Below are 18,544 nucleotides of genomic sequence, written 5' to 3' on the forward strand. Positions count from 1 at the left end.
ATTCTGTCACCCAGGCTGGAGTTGCTGTGGTGCAATCATAGTTCATTGCCACCTCGAACTCTGGGACTCAAGTAATCTTCTCACCTCAGCCTCTTGAGTAGCTGGGACTACAGGTGTGTGCCACCACATCCAGCTAATTTTTAATTTTTTTGTGGATACGGGATCTCTGTATGTTGACCTGGCTGGTAGACTGTGTTTTTATTTGAATATTTGTACCAAAACTTAACATTCTGCTGCTTATTGATTATATTTTACTACCTAAGAAAAGAAATATGTATTTTTTCATTGGCTTATATAAAACGTAATACCTGTTTTCTTGTAGTTTTTAAGTAAAATTTGAAACATTAGATTTTAAAGTGTAGGTTCTTTTTTTTTGTTTGTTTGTTTTGAGATGGAGTTTTGCTCTTGTTGCTCATTGCTGGAGTGCAATGGCGCGATCACAGCTCACTGCAACCTCTGCCTCCCAGGTTCAAGTGATTCTCCTGCCTCAGCCTCCCGAGTAGCTGGGACTACAGGGGTGTGCCACCACGCCCAGATAATTTTTGTATTTTTAGTAGAGACAGAGTTTCACCATGTTGGTCAGGCTGGTCTTGAACTCCTGACCTCAAATGATCCTCCCACCTCGGCCTCCCAGAGTGCTGGGATTATAGGCATAAGCCACCATGCCCGGTCAAGTATAGCTTATTTTCTTTTTTTTTTTTTTTTTTTGAGACGGAGTCTCACTGTGTCTCCCAGGCTGGAGTGCAGTGGCGCGATCTCGGCTCACTGCAAGCTCCGCCCCCCGGGTTCACGCCATTCTCCCGCCTCAGCCTCCCAAGTAGCTGGGACTACAGGCGCCCGCTACCGCGCCCGGCTAGTTTTTTGTATTTTTAGTAGAGACGGGGTTTCACCATGTTAGCCAGGATAGTCTCGATCTCCTGACCTTGTGATCCACCCGCCTCGGCCTCCCAAAGTGCTGGGATTACAGGCTTGAGCCACCGCGCCCGGCCTAGCTTATTTTCTTATTTGTAATTTGTTAAAGCCAAAGACACTATAATAGAAAGCAACTGAAAATGACCGGCCGGGCGTGGTGGCTTAAGCCTGTAATCCCAGCACTTTGGGAAGCCGAGACGGGCGGACCATGAGGTCAGGAGATCAAGACCATCTTGGCTAACCCGGTGAAACCCCGTCTCTACTAAAAATACAAAAAACTAGCCAGGCGAGGTGGCGGCGCCTGTAGTCCCAGCTACTCGGGAGGCTGAGGCAGGAGAATGGCATAAACCCGGGAGGCGGAGCTTGCAGTGAGCTGAGATCCGGCCACTGCGCTCCAGCCTGGGCGACAGAGCGAGACTCTGTCTCAAAAAAAAAAAAAAAAAAAAAAAGAAAGCAACTGAAAATGAAAATGATATTTCCAGGGAGGCTAATAACTTACAGAGCTTTCATGTGGCCTCAGGGTCATTGTTCTCTGTTAGCCAATCCTTAGAAATTGCTGGAACTCATAGGAATGCAGAGTTGCATAATGAGAATAACAAAAACTTGCGTTTCAGGCAGATCAGGGTAACCTTGGGCAAGGTCTCTAAGTCTAGATTCCCTTATCTGTAAAATGTCTCATGAGGTCATGTGAGAGTTAACCATTATAAAGCTTGGCCACTAGAAGGGGCTTAATTAATGTGAGTTATCTTCCTTTCTCCCAGTCCTGATTTTGCAAACCTACCTACTCTGTGTTTCTGCTAATCACCAGAATGAAACTTAAAAAAAAAAAAAAAAAAGCTGATGGTTTAATCTTGATTTTGAGTGTCAGTTAAGCATAACATAATTCTATTGTTTTCTTATGTGCATAAGGCTTAACTTTCATTGGTTTTTGATGATCTCTGCATGTTATTTATAGCACATATTAAATGTAGTGGCCATATTTTTAAAAAATTTCTTTTATAATTTTTTTTTTCAAGACAGAGTCTAGCTCTGTCGCCGAGGCTGGATGGAGTGCAGTGGCGCAAACTTGGCTCACTGCAGCCTCTGCCTCCTGGGTTCAGGCAATTCTCCTGCCTCAGCCTCCCGAGTATCTGGGACTACAGGAGTGCGCCACCACACCAAGCTAATTTTTATATTTTTAGTAGAGACAGGGTTTCACCATGTTGGCCAGACTGGTCTTGAACTCCTGACCTCAAGTGATCGGCCCATCTCAGCCTCCCAAGGTGCTGGGATTACAGGTGTGAGCCACTGTGCCTGGCACCTGTATTTTATAAACCAAAAAATTGGGACTTGTGGTGTGACAAGTATAGTATACTTAAGAGGGTTAGGAGAACAGAATGTTTTGAAGAAGTGCACTCTCAGAGATAGGGTCGCTGTGCTTTTGTGTATTCATAAGGAAGCAGTACAAAGTTGTGGTTAGGAGTGAGGCCCTGGAGTCCTTTGGACATGAATTCACATCTTGGCCCAGGCACTTTCTACTTACTGCACAATATACTTAACCTTGCTAAACTTCAGAGCTTCCTCACTTGTAAAGTGGGTATTATGAGAGTTCCTTGTTTCTTGTGAGGATTGCATGAAATAAAGGGCTCAGCACAGTCTTCGCAGATAGAAAGAACTTAACATGTAAATGTCAGCTGTTACATTTGTTACTATAAAGCCTTTGACAAATGAACACTTATATAGTAACCCTTTTTTTTTTTTTTTTGCAAAAACCTGTTCAAAAAGCACTTCTAAAATAACTCAGTATTTGCAAACTTACTGTATAGTAAGTTCTTTATCAGGCCTCGTATGGAAAGGGCACAGAAATATTTTGAAGACCCCATGCCCTGCCTTGCATGCCCGCTGGGAAGACCTGACTTACTTTAGCCTTCCCAAAATATTTGCATAACTCTCAGTACCTACTCCATTGCTTCTGAGATGACCTCTGCAACATGTGTATGTTTTGGCTGATACAGTTATACTTGTCCTGGACAGACTTCAAGGTTAACTTAATCTACTGTCACAGGCTTCTTTCCCGAAGATTTCCTTGGGTGTGCCCTCCCTAGAATATTGGCCTCTTCCTCAGGCAAGCAGCAAAATAGCTGCAATAGGCCTAGACCCCAGATCTATGTATGGCACCCACCTAAGGAATAGAAAGATTGTCTTGGCTGGGCATGGTGGCTTACACCTGTAAAGCACCTGTAATCCCAGCACTGTGGGAAGCCGAGGCGGGTGGATCACCTGAGGTCAGGAATTTGAGACCAGCCTGGCCCACGTGGTGAAACCCCATCTCTACTAAAAATACAAAATATTAGCTGGGCATGATCGTAGATGCCTGTAGTCCCAGCTACTTGGGAGGCTGAGGCAGGAGAATCGCTTGAACCTGGGAGGTGGAGGTTGCAGCAAGCTGAGGTCACACCACTACACTCCAACCTGGGCAACAAGAGCAAAACTCTATCTCAAAAAAGAAAAAAGAAAAAGAAAAATTGTTCCTTAGAGTGAGAATTTTTCTCAGAAGCCGCCAGAGAACTAACCCTAGAATCTCAGTGGCCTGGACTGGGTCATGTGCTCATTCCTGAGCCAGTTCCTGTCAGTAGGGCAATGTGATGACCTGATGGGCTTAGGCCTGGTTCTTGAACAAGCCGTTTACAAGAGGGATGAAATTATCTCTAGACCAATCAGAAACAGAATTGTGTTTCTGTTAGAAAAGTTTTTTTTCTATGGGTAGGGGAATGGACGCTAAGTAGATTGGTCAAAGAGGAATTGTGTTGGCTGCTGATAACAGCACGTTTAAAGAAATAACCTGTCTTTAAAGAAGACAGATTATTTTTCTCTCAAAAAATATTAAGTCCAAAGTAGATAGTCTGTTCCTGGCATGGTAGTTCCACAGTGCCATCAGGCAGCCGATCTCTTTCTGTTTCACCATGCTTATCATACAGCTTGCAGTCACCTTGTGGCTGCACGTGTTGCTCTGGCTCTCTAGCCAAACGGTCTTTGAGGCAGGAAGAAGTAGGAAAGGGGAGGGCAGAGGACACCCTTTAAAAGTACCCTAAGTCCCAACCACCATGTTCAGTTTACATCTCATTGTCCATTCTTACTTGTGAAGAAGGCTGGTAAATGCCGTTTCTTAGCTGTATACATTGCCATTCCCAACAACAGAGGGATTCTGTAACTGTGGAAGAATGAAAAATAGATACAAGCCTGGAATTGGGCAGTGCCCACCACAGGAGGCAGCCAACAATGTTAGCTGTCCCCTCTATTTGGAGAAAATTGCAGTTTTTACATTGACTTTCCTTTTTCTTTCTTTCTTCCTTTTTTTTTTTTTTTTTTGAGACGGAGTCTCGCTCTGTTGCCCAGACTGGAGTGCAGTGGCCGGATCTCAGCTCAGTGCAAGCTCCGCCTCCCGGGTTTTACGCCATTCTCCTCCCTCAGCCTCCCGTGTAGCTGGGACTACAGGCGCCCGCCACCTCGCCCGGCTAGCTTTTTGTATTTTTTAGTAGAGACGGGGTTTCACCGTGTTAGCCAGGATGGTCTCGATCTCCTGACCTCGTGATCCGCCCGTCTCGGCCTCCCAAAGTGCTGGGATTACAGGCTTGAGCCACTGCACCCGGCCCCTTTTTTTTGTTTTTTTTTTGAGATGGAATTTTGCTCTATGGCCTGAGCTGGAATGCAGTGGCGCAATCTCTGTTCACTGCAACCTCCACCTCCTGGGTTCAAGCATTTCATCCCCGCCTCAACTTCTGGAGTAGCTGGGATTACAGGTGTGGCCCACCATGCCCAGCTAATTTTTGTGTTTTTAGTAGAGACAGGATTTCACCATGTTGGCCAGGCTAGTCTCGAACTCCTGACCTCAGGTGATCCACCCACCTCGGCCTCCCAAAGTGCTGGGATTACAGGTGTGAGCCACCACACCTGCAGTGCCCAGCCTGCATTATAAATGTTTGCTGATAATGTGTTGATAACAGTGACAGTCAATAAGAGTCAACTGGGTTTGTTCCCTAGCCTGTTTTATTATTGTGATTACAAAATAATTAAATATTATGTTAACCAATGAAATATAAAGGGAAAAAGGAAAAGAGATACTGCTTTTATGAAAAATAAGTTGAATGTGTTTACCTGATAAAGGTAAATGGCTAAGAAAAAATATTCTTTTCAAATTAGAGGTGGAACAGACCTCTGAAAAGATTGAAGAAAAAAATTTATAAAAATATGGAGATTCTGACAGGTGAGGTTCTGTAATCCTAACACTAGGAGGCTGAGGGAGGAAGATTACTTGAGGCCAGGAGTTTGAGACCAGTCTGGGCAACAGTGAGACCCCATCTCTACAAAAAGTAAAATTAGCCAGATGTAGTGGCGTGTCCCTGTAGTCCTAGCTACTTGGGAGGCTGAAGTGGGAGGATCACTGAAGCCCACGAGTTTGAAGTTACAGTGAACTATGATCACGCCACTTACTCCAGCCTGGGAGATGGAGTAAGACCCTGTCTCCAAAACATATATACATATATGTTTCTGCCTTCAGAATACTTCACAAGTATCGTTCTAGTGAAAACTGAAAATCATAGATGTACATCATGAGTGTAGTTCATGCAGAAACTTTAATTGCTTGAACTCAGTCTCAAGAAAAGGCCTCCACTGAGCGCAGTGGCTCACGTCTATAATCCCAGCACTTTGGGAGGCTGAGGCAGGTGGATTACTTGAGTCCAGGAGTTTGAGACACAAGCCTGGGAAATCTGGCAAAACCCTGTGTTTACAAAAAATACAAAAATTAGCAGATTGTGGTGGTGCGTGCCTGTACTCCCAGCTACTTGGAGGCTGAGGTGGGAGAATCACCTGAGCCCAGGGAGGTTGAGGCTGCAGTGAGGCATAATCATGCCACTGCAGTCCAGCACAGGTGACAGAGAGAGACCCTGTCTCAGAGAAGAGAAGAGGAGAGGGGAGGGGAGAGGGGAGAGGAGAGGCTTTCATCCCTTAGCAAGTATTTGGAAAATAAACATACATTTTTAATGATTCCTCTCTTTAACTGTATTTTTTAAAATGCGTGATACCATTATTAGTCCTGATCCCATCAGGGAGAGAGCTTCTACTTTGTTTCTTCAGTTGTTATGTATGGGTTACTGTGTATCAATTGAAATGAATATCACCAGGCCTTATTGTTGGTCATTATAAATGGTGCCCTGGTAAGCTTCTTTCCCGAGACACCTTTCTAGTATATTTTTTGTTTTTTCAAATTTTTTTTATTTTTTTGAGACAGAGTCTTACTTTGTTGCCTACGCTGGAGTGCAGTGGTATAGTCTTGGCTCCCCATAGCCTCCACCTTCCCGGTTCAAGTGATTCTCCTGCCTCAGCCTCCCAAGTAGCTGGGACTACAGGCATGCACCACCACACCCGACTAATTTTTGTATTTTTAGTAGAAACGGGGTTTCACCATGTTGGCCAGGTTGGTCTCGAACTCCTGACCTCAGGTGATCCACCCATCTCGGCATCCCAAAGTGCTGGGATTACAGGCATGAGCCACTGCACCCAGGCCCCTCACTGATTTTAAATAATGTTGAATATACCAAAAAGTTTGGACTGTCTCAGGGAGTTCAATGTAATGGAATTTGTCCTGATGTTATTTCTTTTTCCAAATCACATAGCACTTCAAACTTTTCTTTTTATAACATTTCTCATAAATAGTCCTCCTCCATAATTACCTTTGTGTTTATTTTGTGTCTGCTACTAAACTCTTAGCTTGTTGAGGACAGGAGTCCTTCCTTGGACATCTGTACATCCTAACATACCATGGGTGCTCAATTTATGTTCCTGGAATGAGAGAATGAATCAACGTCACTGTTCTTCTATTATTGCATAGCCATCTTCAGTAACACTTCCTTTGAATTCATTGTCAGTGGAGCTAGTCTTGTAGCCTTTTCAATAGCTTACGTTCCATGTTAGAGCAAAACATGTTAAATGTTTATAAGGTAATTTCAAATATAGGCAAAAGTAGAGAGAATACTATTGAAAAAAACCTCCATTATCCATAATCAAGCTTCAACAATTACCAGCATTTTAGAACAAATTTTGATTTAGACTAAGGGTAGAGAGAATATGATGACATCGGGATGCTGATTTTGATTTTGTGGGGAGAGAAGCAGGCCATGTGTGGTGAGCAGGGTAGAGAAAGAGGAGGCTGGTGGTCCAAATACAAACCTGCCTCATAGGGTTGTCTTGAGGATCACATGAGTTGACACAGGGAAGTGTGAAGAACAATGCCCCACACACGGTGAGTACAGCCTAAGTGCTGCCACCGCCATTACTATCACTCCCGCGTAGCTCGTGGGAGCTGAGTGTGGCAGCTGTGGCACTTACTAACTTGGTGACTTTGGACACCGACCTTTCTAAGCTGCAGTTTCTTCATCAGAAAAATGGGAAAAGTAATAGCATCTTAAACATAGCATTGGTGGGGCGCGGTCGCTCATGCCTGTAATCCCAGCAGTTTGGGAGGCCAAGGTGGGCGGATCACTTGAATTCAGGCATTTGAGACCAGCCTAACCAACATGGTGAAACCCTGTTCTCCATTAAAAATAGGCTGGGCATGGTGGCTCATGACTAGTAATTCCAGCACTTTGGGAGGCTGAGGCGGGCGGCTTACTGGAGATCAGGAGTTTGAGACCAGCCTGGCCAACATGGTGAAACCTCTCTACTAAAAATACAAAACTTAGCCAGGTGTGGTGGTGTGCACCTGTAACCCCAGCTACTTGGGATGCTGGGGCAGGAGAATTACTTGTACTCGGGAGGCGGAGGTTGCAGTGAGCTGAGATCACGCAAGTGCACTCCAGCCTGGATGATAGAGCAAGACTGACCAGGGCCAAGGTGGGCGGATCACAAGGTCAGGAGATCGAGACCATCCTGGCTAACACGGTGAAACCCTGTCTCCAATAAAAATACAAAAAATTAGCTGGGCATGGTGGCGGGTGCCTGTAGTCCCAGCTTCTTGGGAGGCTTAGGCAGGAGAATGGTGTGAACCCAGGAGACAGAGCTTGCAGTGAGCCAGGATCGCGCCACTGCACTCCAGCCTGGGCGACAGAGCGAGACTCCGTCTCTAAAAAAAAAAAAAAAAAAAAAAAAGGTAGCATCTTATCCCACACAGGCAGTGGAATAATATATGTAAAGATGTTCTGGATTAATTAACATTAATCACAATTTTCCAGAGTGGTGTTCTGGAGGGAGGGACCATGGTTCTGGAGGTTTTTTCAGGATTCAAGCCAGTTCCTTCTGTGTATTCTCATTCTGAGACTTCATAATATTCGTGGCAGAGTCATTTGTCAGCCTAGCAAATAAACATTACAGCACACTAAGCTTTGTTTCCATTTGCAAAATGTTTTTTAAATAATGAAAATAATTTTACTTTATATAGCTTGTCCATATATGCATGAAAATGAAATACTTATCAACCAAGTTGATAAAGTGATAAAAATAGTTTTCCTAAGGAAAACTATTTGCTGGGGATTTGTGTTGGAAAAGTTTTGTAGCAGTCTGTTTCCCTGTCTTTGAAATATAAACAGTATCTTTATTTGTCTAGATTTTGCTTATAACAATTTGCTCAACTCCTAATTAAAGATAGCTCAGTCATCCACAGGTACTTAGCTACTTTCCGAAAGCCAGAATTTCTCTAGAAAATCAGTTTTAAGACTTTAAAACACTTTGCCTTCTCCTTAGTACTATAAAGAATTCTAATTATGTAGAACATTCATCCAACCCCCCCCCCCCTACACACACACACACACACACACACACACACATCTGTCTGAGATAAGAATTAGATACTGTGGGAATAGAAATGAAATATCCCTGATGGTTTTAATCATTTTCTGCACTGTTTGTTTGGACACGACAATCAGCTGTCACATCCCCTGGGTATAAGAGTTACATAAACCCAGGTCAGAAAGTCAATGCTGTAGACTTAAATTCTCAGGAAGTTTTAAAACTTTTAAAACTACCACTTGCGTTTTAGATTTGACTTTTTAAAAGTTTGATTTTTGCTTTTTCAGATACTAAACTTTTGGTATTCGTAGTATTTGTGATTTATAGTATCTTGTACTTTTGCAGACTTACTTATGCAAACAAACCAAACCCCCACTCTATGCCCAAATAACAAAAAACGTGTACAAGATACAGTTTTATCTCAAAATGAGCAATATCCTGAAGCTGTCATTTGGTCCCAGTGACATATGAACTGTTCGTTTTTTTCCCCACATACTGTTCTGTATAAATGTTTTATTACACAGTCTTTTTTTCTGGATTATTTTTCTGGAGATTTCGGTATACTTTGTTGATATTTCTTTTCAAAAGCTCCCGCACAAATCATCTCCAGTAGTCATCCAGCCAGTGTTGTACTAGAAGATGTGTTACTTCTAATTTAAACTTCCATTTAAGGCTTGACGCTATAGCTCACACCTATAATCTCAGCACTTTGGGAGGCCAAGGTGGGAGGATCACTTGAGCCCAGGAGTTCAAGACCAGCCCAGGCAACAAAGTAAGACCCCATCTCTATGAAAAATAGAAAAAAATAACTGACATGGTATCCCATGCTTTAGTCTCAGCTACTTGGGAGGCTGAGGTGGGAAGACTGCTTGAGCCCAGGAGGTAGAAGCTGCAGTGAGCTGTGTTTGCCCCACTGCACCCTAGCCTGGGTAACAGTGTGAGACCTTGTCTCAAAAAAAAACAAACTTCCATTTGAGAAAGTAACAGAAAAAGTTTTGGATTTTTGTAATTATAGGAATTGTTTATTTTTCTTTGATAATACTGTATCTCTTTCAGTGAAAAGGGAGTTAGGAAGAGGTCTAAATATAATCTCTGATCTTCCTTGTTAATCGTTTAAAAATGGAATTTGGAACTAATTTTAACTTCTGAAGGAACTGGGGGAATTTTATCTAGTACCTGAGGTATACCTTAGTTTTTTATATATTGAATCTTCAGGACCAGTTTTATTCTTTCATTTAAATATGTAGTAAGCATCCAATATGTGCTTACCATTGTGCTGTGTGTTTATATATATTCGCTCATTTAATTCTCACACAAGCATTGTTAGGTACATAAAAGGGGACTTCAAAAAAATTCATGGAAAAATTGAATTAAAAGATAAAAATGAAAAAGATAAACTTTATTTCTCAATATAAGCTCCATCAAGTTCAATGCGATTTTGTAGTGATGATACCGGCCATTTAGCCCGTCCCTAAAGAACTGAGGGTTCTGGAAATTTAGCCATATTAATGCAGTCTTTTTTACATTATTAACTGAAAAAAAAAGGTTCCCTGTAAAGATTTCTTAAGATTAGGAAACAAAAATAAGTCAGAAAGAGCCAAATCAGAACTGTAAGGTGGATGTGTAATGATTTCTGTGCACAATGATTTCCCATTGAAATCTCGCAAAAATTGCCCTTGTTTGATAAGAGGAATGAGCAGGAGGAGTGTTGTCATGGTGGACGAGGACTCTGGTGAAGCTTTCCCAGGCGTTTTTCTGCTAAAGCTTTGGCCACCGTGCCTAGCCACAACTTTCGTTTTTTTTTAAGTCATCTAATCCTTACAACTGCTCCATGAGATAGGCACTATTATTATCCTTATGTTACAGATGGAGGAACTGAGGCAGAGAGAGGGAAAGTAACCTGCCTGAGGTCCCAGAGCTCTAGAGTCAGTGGTCTTAACCTCTATTATGACCTCTCACTTAATGAGGGCCAGATGGATTCCCCTCCAGCTTTTTATTATGAAAAATTTCAAATGCGGAAAAGAGTACCATAAGCACCTGTACCAAAAACCTAGCCCAAACAGTTGTTAACATTTTGCTGCATATAGTTTAGCTGCATGTGTGTGTGTATTTCCATTTTTTGCTGAACTATCTGAAAATATATCATGGACATGAGAATTCACTCCTTAAATACAAAACAAAGCATCATTTTCCTTTTACTTGGTAAATGCATTCTTGGAAAATACATTGCCTCTGAAATCATGCAAAAGTACTTTGTTACAGACAAAAAGGAGTAGAGTTCTAGGTTCAGATAACTATAAAAAGCTTTACATGAATATCTTGGTATTTAAAAGTCAAGCAGAGTAAAGGGACAATTTTTGTTTCTATAAGACAGCCCCACAATTTGCTGGATGTTTAACATCTTGGTCTCTACCTACTAAATGCCCCTTTGAGTGAGGAGACAATCAACTGTTATGTCAACCAAAAAACGCCTCCCATCCCCTCTGTTTCCGGAAAGTCCTCTAGCCAACTGTGCCTGTTGAGTGTCATTGACTTGACTGATCCTCTGCTGAAGGAGCTATAGGTTAAATTAAAATAAAATGTGCTGTCACAGAACCCTTATCATCATGGTGCAGAGTTGTGGTAATAAAGGTGGTAGAACTTACCTGTAATGCTCCTTTAGTTTTACAACCGCATATGTTCTAGATTTGTAAACAAACATTCATTTATTCCGTTATATTCTGCCACCATCACTTTGTTCCACAAAAGGTTATACAGCAGATTTTTATTTATTTAACCATTAAGAGTGTCTCCCCATGTATTTGAATCGGCTAGGAAATAATCATAATTGCTACGCTTTTCTATATAAAAAGGGACTTGAAGCAGACTCAGGGCCAACACAGTGTAGAATCTGTTTCTTCTAGCTTTATTTCTCCCTGTGCTGCTAGAGGTACCAAACGATTTGTCTCAGCTGTTAAACCCCCCACATACTCCATTGATCTCTTTACTTTTCTCTGTTGCCTGTCAGTCTGTTTGTCAGACTTATCTCAAATGCCATGTTGTTCATGCATATTTCTCAAAGCCATCCATCAAGATAGAGTCTAAATCATCACAGCACATTCTGTCTTGTGACACTAACCACAGACTGCCTGTGTTACGTTCGATTGCGTGTTTCCCTTTTCTTCCACATTTGTTTCAGTAGTAGTTTCATGGACAACCTCTATGTGGCGGGCCTTATTTGGGATCTTGGAAATAGAGAAATGAAGCTCTCCTTGATAGTCTCATTTACTTCGTATTTTACTTTCCTGATAATTGGAGTGGCCTTTTCTAGCCTTGTATCCCCTGCAGTACCTGATGCATTGCCTTACTCAGGGTGATTCATACGTATTTCTGAATTCAGTTTGGAATGAAAGGAAACAAGCAGGCACTTCCGAATCAAATCTGGTGCTGCCGCTATGCAGCTCTGTATAAATCTAACCCAACTCCTGTGCTCCAGGTTCCTTATCTATAAGACATGGATAATAACAACCATCTTACAGGATTGTTGTAAAGTTTAAAGATGAATTGTATGAAGCCTAGCAGAGTTATTGGCACGTAGTAGGTGCTCATGAAGTGCTTGTTATTGTAAGGGTGGCTCGGTCATTCCTTTAGGTCACTTGAGTGAGCTGTGGAAGCATTTAGGATCTTAATTGTCTTTAGGGAAATGCTTACTTAGTCTGGGGGCTTCTCCAAGAAGCAGGCTCTGGGGAAGGTCTGGCTCATTGCTGATTAACTGTTCCCTTTTTAGAATCAATGATCTGAGTCTGTGTTTTGGAACCACTTATATAATGTATACCACCTGTTATTTGTGTATTTTTAGAAGTGGGAGTCGGGTAATCCTAGTCCTGTCAGTAAAAGAGCAAACTATTTACCAGAAGCAGAGCTTTTTTCTTAACACTGACTCACACTGACTCATCTTTCTCATTTTTCTTCCCACCGCCTCATAACAACCTTGCAAGAGAGAGAATTTTTAGGGAATCAGTTGACTTACTTTTTTTTTATTTTCCAAAGCTGAAAGCTTGAAGGTGTCACGTCATTAATTCCACCCCAGGAAAGGCTAAAGTTTATGCTGCCTTGGAGTGCCAATGTGACCAACGCCATGTAGCGAATATCTCACATAAATCCTTGTCTAGACAAACCACTTCTGTTGGTTGAGAGGTTAGACAAGTGCCTGAAGTGTACATGTTAAGAGTAAACACATTTTGCTCTTTGAAAATTGTTGCGTTAAGTTGAACCTGGAAAATTTCCTGAGATAGGAATGTTCTGAGATAGGAAACCCAAGTAGAATTAGAGTCAGAGCTGTGATATCTTCACAGATGGATTTCAGATGACAGAGAGTCCCGACAGCACATTAGATCAGCAAAATGGTGAAGGTTTATAGATCAGAATGCCTGACATCTTTATGCCTTCATTTGACATTCATTAAATGAATATTTACTGATCATCTGTGATATACCTGCTACTAGGGTTATGACAGTGACTAATAAAAACATAGTGCCTGCTGTCATGGACCTTATACTCTAATGCTCGTTTATAATAAATGCTAAGGGAGCATAGAGATGCCTTGGCCTGCATACGTGAGCGTGTTCTTGTGCACACAGGTGAAGGGAGGAAGGAAGGCTCCTAGGAGGAAGAAGAGGCACCCAAGCTGAGCCTGGTGGGGTGAGTAGGCATTAACTAGGAGAAAGGGGTTAGTTAAGGGAGTGTGGGATTGGCTGAAGAGTTTTACATGCTGAAATGAGCTATGAGTCTCAGGGTCGAGAGAAGAACTTGCCCTTGGAGAAGCTGAAAAAAGTGACCGAAGGACAGTGAGAGGGAAGTTTGGCACAAAATAAATTCAGAGAAGCTAACAGGGCCAGCAGAGCATTGTAGACCAGTTTATTAATTTAAAAAAAAAAATTTTTTTTTTTTTTTTTGAGACAGAATCTTGCTCTGTCACCCAGGCTGGAGTGCTGTGATACGATCTCAATCTCAGTTCACTGCAACTTCTGCCTCGCAGGCTCAAGCAATTCTCATGCCTCAGCCTCCCCAGTACCTGGGATTACAGGCACACACCACCAGGCCTGGCTAATTTTTTTTGTATTTTTAATAGAGACGGGGTTTCACCATGTTGGTCAGGCTGGTCTCTAACTCCTGGCCTCAAGTGATCCACCCACCTCAGCCTCCCAAACTGCTAGGATTATAGGTGTGAGCCACTGCTCACGGCCTAAAAAAATTTTTAATCCAAATAAATTTTGCATATGGTGAAATGCTCATGACAAATGCATACACCTATGTAACCAACACCCCATTTTGAATATCATTTTAACTTGATATTGAGAGCAAGGGGAAGGATGGGGTTTTGAGCAGGGCCCAGACTTGATGCTAATTGCTAGCTAAGAACTGGGACAAGGGTGAGGGGGTGAGGGGGTAGCAAGTACCAGTGGGGACAGGGCTGGAATAGGCAGTAATTTGCTGGTGGGCAGGAGCTTCCAGCTTGGGGGAAAAAAACAGATTCTTGGTCCTCCTAACTTGTTTTTAGCAGAGGACAAACCTCTAAGTGCTTTGTAAGATCCAAAGTGTCTATGCAGAAGGCAACAGACTGTGTTTTTTCAAAGATTTTCTGGAAAGACTTTGAGGCTGCCTGCAGTTTGAAGAAAGTCTTCTGAAAAGGGCAGGGAGCATGGGGGCAGCCACAGAGACAGGATTTTCCCCAACTCAATTGATAAGATACAGGCAAATCATCACCTTATTGATTGATTTTTGTTCTTCAGTAACGTGACATTTTTTCTTTTCTGAGAGTAGGGTATTAAAAATTGTTATGGTTTTGGGTTTTACGGATTTATTGAAGCTTAATATCATTTAAGTGTCCTATTTTAATATCTGTATTTTTGACAGACTGCCAGAAATCATTTAACATGTTACTGTGCTATTTTTTTGATGTTGTCATTTTTATTTTTGTTTATGTTGTTATGCTTAAAGAAAAAAGAAAAGATACTATCAATAGAATTATCCTCAGTATTAGAAATTAAGAAATGTTTTAATTTCAATTGAAAACAAACAAGTAAACAAACATGAAACTGTATTGAGCGATCTGTGTATTCTCTACCTTCCTTTTATTCCTTTTACAAAAACTATAAGGAATAGTGCTTAACAGTTTACTGTCAAAACACTGAAATCTATTTACAGGAAGTTCATTTCTGACCAGAATTGTTTGTTTGTCTCTCCAAAGCTTGCCAGACTCTATAGGTTTTATGTAAGTTTATAAATATTCTTGTACACATTGGCTTTAAACTAAATCCTCCTAAGTATCCAGACTACCATGTATCTCTCTGCGTCTAAATTCAGAGATACCATCATGTTGGTTTTAGATAAGTTACAGAGTAGTTTAGGCCCACATGATTTAAGCTCACCCACAGTTCTTTGTTGATACTTGAGGATTTCATCTGAAAAGCATCCTGTTCATACTCTGAAAATATTTCTTTCATCTTAGTACTCCCACTCATTTTGTGTGTGTATATGTGTATAGATTATTTTATTGTTCCATGTATATATATTTTGTGTGTGTGTGTCTGCTTGCTAGGGAACCTCATGTTTTTTAGTAAGAAAATACTTGTGTGATAAGGTCATAAAACCTAAGAGTTGGGAGGAATATTAGAGACCTCATTTATTTATTTTACTTTATTTTATTTTGAGACGGAGTCTTGCTCTGTCACCCAGACTGGAGTGCAATGGCACGATCTCAGCTCATTGCAACCTCCGCCTCCCAGGTTCAAGCGACTCTTCTGCCTCAGCCTCCTGAGTAGCTGGGACTACAGGTGTGTGCCACCACGCCAGGGTAATTTTTGTATTTTTTGTAGAGATGGGGTTTCACCATGTTAGCCAGGATGGTCTCGATCTCCTGACCTCACGATTCACCTGCCTTGGCCTCCCACAGTGCTGGGATTACAGGCGTGAGCCACCACACCCAGCCTAGAGACCTAATTTAAAGTTTATTGCTGCTTTATTACTATAAGCAACTAAATCATTTAACCTAAAATAATCTTTTTATTTTCTGTTCTCATTTAGCTGAATCTCTGAGCTTAAAAAAAGTGTGTTTGGCTTATATATCGCATTATCTCACATATGTTAGAACCAAAACTTAATTATTAGCCATAATGTGTCTTTTGGCTAATATTAGTAGTAAGGTTTTTGTTTGTTTGTTTGTTTGTTTTTGAGATGGAGTCTGGTTCTGTCACCCACGCTGGAGTGCAGTGGTGCGATCTCGGCTCACTGCAACCCGTGCCTCCTGGGTTCAAGCGATTCTCCAGTCTCAGCCTTCCGAGTAGCTGGGATTACAGGTGTGCGCCACCATGCCCAGCTAATTTTTGTATTGTTGGTAGAGACAGGGTTTCACCATGTTGGCCACGCTGGTCTCGAACTCCTGACCTCAGGTGATCTGCCCCCCCCTTGGCTTCCCAAAGTGCTGGGATTGCAGGCATGAGCCACCACGCCCGGCAAATAATAGTAAGTTAGTGAAGATCTGTACTAAATATGGATTCCAATTGAAACATTTCTTTTTTCTTTTTTATTTATGGCAGAGTAGAGAGTTGATAGGTATTTGTTGGCTTTATTAGTCTTCTCAAATTGGTGTGTAAAAATCATACCAGATATATAGGTTTAAGTCTCCTTCATATGATTTTTTTTCTTCTAAGCCTTTGGAATATGCCATGCTTTTCAAAAGGCCCCACTCATTATTTTTATGGTAGTGGAATAAAAGTCTCCAGTTTGTCAAGCTCATTATTCAAGCCTTCCAGGATTGTTTGCAGTTTCAAAATAAACTGCTGGGGGTTTTATGCATCTTGCAATATGAGTACTTCATTAAAATTAAAAGGGGGCCGTGAATCTATCTACTCTGTTAAGGTCATTTATAAATAAATGATTTTACTGGGATTTTCAGTGTATTTAGAGTAATCTATACTTAATGAGAGGGACTTTTCATTTCTTTGTACTATTTTTTAGCCTTTCCTGAACAGTAAATGTTTAAAAAAAATTATACCCTTATTCCTTGGTCTCTAAGAACTGTGTTAGGCTGGGCGCGGTAGCTCACCCCTTTAATCCCAGCACTTCAGGAGGCCAAGGAAGGTGGATCACTTGACAAGGCCAAGAGTTGGAGACCAGCCTGGCCAACATGGTGGAACCTTGTGTCCACTAAAAATACGAAAATTAACTGGTGTGGTGGCGAGCGCCCGTCGTCCCAGCTACTAGGGTGGCTGCCGCAGGAGAATCGCGTGAACCTGGGAGGCAGAGGTTGCGGTGAGCCGAGATCGCGCCACTGCACTCCAGCTGGGTGACAGAGCGAGACTCGTCAAAAAAAGGTGGCTCACACCTGTAATCCTAGCACTTTGGGAGGCCGAGGCAGGTAGCCGGGCATGGTGACGGGCGCCTGTAGTCCCTGCTGCTCCGGAGGCTGAGGCAGAAGAATGGCGTGAACCTGGGAGGCGGAGCTTACAGTGAGTGGAGATAACGCCACTGCGTTCCAGCCTGGGCAACACAGCAAGACTCCGTCTCAAAAAAAAAAAAAAGAAAAAGAAAAAAAGAAAAAAATCTATGGTGGAGTATGTGGTACAAAGATGAGACTTGGTGCCCTTTGGGATTCTTAAAGCTTTTCCATGTCTGGGAACTCAGGAGGCAGCCTTTACATAGCAGAGGGGCTAGGAACCTCACTGTTTCTCCAAAGTTGACTAGCTTTCTGTAAGATTACCCCTATAAAATCACTAGTCATTAGAAATAAAACTTTCTGTCTTTAAATGACTATAATATTTTTAAAAAGGACAATGAATATGTACTCTATGCCATCCCTTTCCATACTGTAAATGTGTTACTGAAAGTTAGGCTATTTAGATATACTTGAGTCCTATTCTAATACACGGAGAGGTTGCTTTTTAAATTATCCTCATCATTGTGGTAGTAATAGTAATATTAGTAGTACTAGTAGTTAACATTTATGGAAGACTTCATATGTTTTATATACATAGCTTTCTTTTACCCTTATAATAATCCTATGAGTTCGGCATTTTATTCTCTCCATTTTATGGGTAGGAGAACTGAGACTTGATAAGTGGACTATATGATTGATCGATTGTTTGGTTGATTTTGGTAAAGTTCAGATATCTTTTGTCCTGTGCTTGACACTCTAAAATAGTAAGTATTTGGGTAACAAATAATTGTAAGAGATAGAAAATCATCTTATCTTTTGGACTATTCCCTTCTATTCCATTCATACTGCCAGCACTCCAGTCCAACCTCACATTTCTCCCTCCCTCCCTCCCTCCCTCCCTCCCTCCCTCCCTTCCTTCCTTCCTTCCTTCCTTCCTTCCTTCCTTCCTTCCTTCCTTCCTTCCTTCCTTCCTTCCTTCCTTTCTCTTTCTTTCTCCTTTTCTGTCTCTTCTCTTTCTTTCTTCCCCTCTTTCCCTTCCTTCCTTCTTTTCTTTTCATTTTCTTTCTCCCTTCCTTCCTTCTTTTCTTTTCATTTTCTTTCTTTCTTTCTTACAGGGTCTTGCTCTGTTGCCCAGGCTGGAGTGCAGTGGCATGATGACAGCTCACTGCAGCCTCTACCTCCAGGGCTCAAGTGATCCTCCTGCCTCAGTCTCCCAAGTAGTTGGGACTATAAATGCGCGCCACTGTGCCCAGCTAATAAAGCTCTTTCTGCTGAAGTTATGCCTAAACTCTTCTTTGCACATGTCATTCCTTATCACTTATCACCTAAAGAATGACAGGGGGCTTTGGCTTTGAATGGCCCTCAGTATGTATAAGCACCTAAAAATTTCAGTTTATCTCAGCTTGAAAGCAGTCCATCTCATCTGCCTGTTTTTCTTCTTAAAATAAACTTTTA

The 18,544-nt window shown here is 41.8% G+C and overlaps 1 protein-coding gene across 14 annotated transcripts in view; it reads left to right on the forward strand.

The window, feature by feature from the left end:
• PKIG (cAMP-dependent protein kinase inhibitor gamma) overlaps positions 1-18,544 on the forward strand; it is an 89,071-nt gene that overhangs the window by 12,081 nt on the left and 58,446 nt on the right. For 4 of the 14 annotated variants that reach the window (XR_004179086.1, XR_004179079.1, XR_004179080.1 and 1 more), the window contains exon 2: positions 13,293-13,353. The exons of the other annotated variants lie outside the window; for them this stretch is intronic. The gene's annotated coding sequence lies outside the window, so the exon portion shown is untranslated. The remainder of the gene's footprint in view (positions 1-13,292; positions 13,354-18,544) is intronic. 14 annotated transcript variants of the gene reach the window in all.

This window comes from Papio anubis, chromosome 16 (assembly GCF_008728515.1).
Source record: "Papio anubis isolate 15944 chromosome 16, Panubis1.0, whole genome shotgun sequence".
Lineage (NCBI taxonomy): Eukaryota > Metazoa > Chordata > Mammalia > Primates > Cercopithecidae > Papio > Papio anubis.